We start from the raw sequence: 4,662 nt of genomic DNA on the forward strand, positions 1-4,662 counted from the left end.
AATCTATTGTGAAAATTCTCTTCAACTAGTTGCTTGCCAAAAAACATTAGATGCCCTAGCCAATTGCATAGGGACCTACCACATCTTAATGAATGTCCATCAGCTGATTATATAGGTATTACTTGTACCCACTTTAGGGATTACTTGTACCCACTTAGAGTTATTACTCTTGAAATAGAGTGGTTTCTTCTGATAAGAAATCCAGCTGAAATGTCCCCAGATACTGTGAAGAGGCAGAATTAAGTGATGGAAAAATATATAGAGTCCTTTTCTTCACTCAGCTTCCAGATTTGGAAGTAGGAGGTGTAACTTTGAGAAAAAAAAAAAAAAAAACACTTTCTGGACAAATTAAAAGTAGAAAAATAGCATTGAGTGCTTCCAAAAAAATGATTGGTTATTGTCTGTCGTTTAAAGAAGGAACAGGAACAAGCATCAAGGCATTCTCTGATTCTCATTGTTCTACCCACCATGAAATATTCATCATACCATTTACATACAAGACAAAGATGTTTATGGTTGTCTTTGAAAGGTCTATGAAGATAGTTCATGTTCATTGGCCGTGGGCAAATACCAGGCAAGTTTACGAAGGCACATGCTGGCAGTGCTCCATCCTTGTGCCAATACTTCTGCTTCATTCTCCAAAAGCACTGGGATGATGAAACTTGCCACAGAAGTGTTTCAGGAGGAAGAAGAGAAAATAAAATGAACATTTATTTCGCTTGAAGTCTGGTGTGTGTTGAAGTGCTGTTAAAGATCAGCACATTAAATGGGCACCGTATATCCAACCTGCTTTATTTCTGCATAGGAAAGGCTACTTGTGTATTTGATTCATTTTCTTTTGTGTGTTGTCAGTTGGTTTTCCCATCATTGAGAATACTTTGAGAAATCTTCCTGGGCTCTGCATCTGATGCCCCCAGTCCATGACATACAATTTGGATGATAAATATATAGGAATATAGTTAACCTTGTTTCATGACATCACTCATCTTTTTAGAAATTAATGCTGCAGGGAAGATGACATTTTGGGAAAATTTGGTCCCATGACTACCTCATCAATCTGTTAATGTTAACTGCTTTAGAAATGATGTCAGTGGATTTTGTTTTATTATCAACAGTGAGACATGCATTATTGTTTCAGGAGTACTCACAAAATAAGAATTCATGGTTCCACAGTGCGAATTGTGTCACAAAGTTCATGTCAAGGAAAAGCAACTTCATGTTAGAGTAATTGAGTTACACACAGCATTCACAGCTGGGCCTACTCTATTCCAGTGGAAGTTACAGAATATCTTACCAAAGCCTGTGATTCTATTGTCCTGAAAACTAATAATCAATTGAAATCATTTAATTTCCTGAATCCTGCTCTTTCTAAACTATCCAGCTCATCATAGAACATTGACATAGTTAATTGACAAATTAAATGTTGATTTTTAAATATTCAAAGAGCTCCAGAAAGAACAGCAGATCTGCGTGCCATATTTCATCTACTACATAAGACATATCATCCCTCCTCTACCTAACTAGTCATTAATGAGAAGATAAATTGAATATTTGATTTCTAAACAAAGATTCCCTCTGTGATCCTCAGTTCTCACAAATCAGTACCATGGCTTGACCCATTTCTTCTTGTTTATCTGTGGTTTTCTACATAGTTTTGCTCATTTTATATTCCAGTTGTAGTTGCGAAGAATCCTTATTGAGTATTTTAGAAGCAAATAGAAACTGGAAGTTACCCTGGGATTTATTTATAAATTCTTCTCATACAACTTTCCTACTCATCTACTTCACTTGCTTTCTGGCAACTGCACTGCCACTGTGACAATGTTCTGCTGAGTATGGGGTGAAGAGCCTCTCTCTGTGGATATGTCCTGCAGAGAATGTAGGGCAAATGTAGGGCACGACTTTGTTGTGGGTGGTGATATGTCCTATTTAGTATTTGAGATGAGGCTACCAGGACTACTGTTCTCCTCTCAATCTTAGTGTACATTTAGTAATAAACATGTAAAAAGTCCATGAACTTTTGTGGTGATCCCTCCTAGGGGCTTAAGATGTAAATATAGAGGTGTGTGACAGGTAGATTCTTTCATAAAAAGACAGAGAAAATTTAGCTTACATCGGTGGTGCAAAAAACCTTTCAGAGGTTCAGATTCAGCATGGAATTTAGTTTTGTTTTGTGTAGAATAACCATTTTTAATTAATGTACAGCATGGAAGGATTTATTCTGACAATTCACACATGTAGCATATACTTTGTCAGTATTTGCTATTCTGTCACCAACATCTGTTGTTCATCTTACTAGTGATTCCCTTCCTCAGTTCAAACTGTTTCCTTTTCATTTTGTGACTTTGGGTGCTTCTTCAGTTCATGAGACAGGTGTGATATTATCTTCATACTGGATCAGAATCCATGCCCAAATCCTTCAGGCCTTCAATTCACAAATAGTACCTCTCCTACTTACTTTGGGCAAAAATTAGTGTATATATGCACACAAATACATGGACACACACACACACACACGCACACATGCACATACACACACACACACACACACACACACACACACACACACACACGGACACACTGTTACACATAGAGTCTGTGAAAAAAAATTGAATTTACAGAGTCTGCCTGTTAAGTTAGTCTGATGACCTCCTACTCCATCCCCCAATTCCTGCTAAAGATAATTGTCTCACTTATCTAGAGGGCCTGATCCATTTCGGGGCTCCACAGCTTTTGTTTCATAGTTCAAGTGTTTCCATTAGTTTGCCTATTTGTCCCTGTGTCTCAACAATTCTAGCTCTTACAATCACTCCTCTTTCTCACCAACTGGACTTCTGGAGTCCACCTGGGGCCTGGCTGAGGATCACTGCATCTACTTCCATCAGGTATTGGATGAGAGTTCCAGCACGACCACTAGGGTATTTGGCCATCTGATCACCAGACTAGTTCAGTTCGGGCTTTCTCTCAACCATTGACAGTAGTCTACAGTGGAGGTATCTTTTTGGATTTCTGGGGACCTCTCTAGCACTTTGCTTTTTCCTATTCTCCCATTCAAGTACTAACCAGGCCTGACCCTGCTTAGCTTCTGAGATCAGACGAGATTGGACGCGTTCAGGGTGGTATGGCCATAGACGCTTCTTCTTCTTCTCATGTGGTCTTCATTTATCACGGTTTGTTATACCTTGTTCTTCCTTTCTGTTCTTGATCCAGAAATCTTTTCCATGTACTTTCACACTTGCGTTATCTTACAAAATTTTAAAAAAGATATAAACATACTCATTATAAAGATGTCAGCATTACATACACCTTTTTAAAAAATGTTGGATATGGACTTGCTGTAAATTGCATTCATTCTGTTGAGGAATGTTCCTTACATCACTATTGTCTCCAGGACTTTTATGATGAAGAGTTGTTGGATTTGTTAAAGACTTTTCTTATTTAATGACATCATCATGTGCATTTTTTTTTCAGTTTGTTTATGTGATTGATATATTAATTGATTTTCATATATTAATCCATCCCTGCATCTCTGTCATGATAATTTTAACAATGCATTGGATTTGTTTTATAATTATATTATTGAGTATTTTTGTATCGATTATAACAAGGGAAATTGGTTGGCTATTCTCTCTTTATTGGGCCTTCTGTCACTTGAGTATCAACATGAATCTTCATCACAAAATAAATTAGGCATAAAGGAATTGTGGAAGATTTGAAGAATTTGTATTAACTCATCGTTGAATATTTAGTTAAACTCTGCACAAAACTCTATGACCATAGGCTTCCCCCCTCCCTTTGGGATACTTATAATGACTGCTTCTACTTCACTGGGCTTATTGTCTAACTAAATTTTATATGTAATCTTGAATTAAGTTTGGTATGGAGAACTTGATAAAATTATTCATTTATTTTAGATTTTCCAAATTGGAGAAGTAAGTATTTTAAAAGAACATTCTTATAATTCTGTGAATTTCATCAGTATCTATAGTTTGCCCCTATGGTGATATTTTATTTGTCCTGAAATGTGATATTTTTGTATGTTAATAAAGTTGTCTTGATGTCACAGCAAGCCAGAGAAGAAGCTGGGTGGTAGTGGTACATGCCTTTAATCCCAGCACTTGGGAGGCAGAGCTAGGCAGATCTCTGTGTGTTCAATGATACAGCCAGCATGGCAACACATGCCTTTAATCTCAGTACCAACCATAGAAGACCTTGAGGTCTGTACAGATGGGCAGTATTGAGGAAGTCATGTGGCTGGGTTTACAACCAATGAGAAGGCAGAACAGAAAGTCTATATAAAAGGCAAGACACAGGAAGTAGGCATCTCATGGAGAGGAAAGAGCAGCAGCAGCAAAGGGTAAGGTTTTCAGCTCTCAGGTATTGCTCTGACCTCTTGGCTTTTAACTCTGCAATTGGCTCTGTGTTTCGTATTTAACAAGATGGTTACATGTGAATTTGGCACCCAATATGGAGCAGTATTTCATTAAAAACCACTTGGCTTGGCAGTGGGTCTGGCTTCCTAGCTCTGGCATGGCTTCCTAGCTTGGAGCCAGCTCCTTCGCTTGGGCCTAGCTTGGCTTAGCACTCAGGCCCAAACGACCTTAGCTATAAGCAGTTACCCGCAGCTGGAGATACTTGCTTAAAAAGACAGAGCTAAGAATA

This window comes from Onychomys torridus, unplaced genomic scaffold, assembly GCF_903995425.1.
Source record: "Onychomys torridus unplaced genomic scaffold, mOncTor1.1, whole genome shotgun sequence".
Classification (NCBI taxonomy): domain Eukaryota; kingdom Metazoa; phylum Chordata; class Mammalia; order Rodentia; family Cricetidae; genus Onychomys; species Onychomys torridus.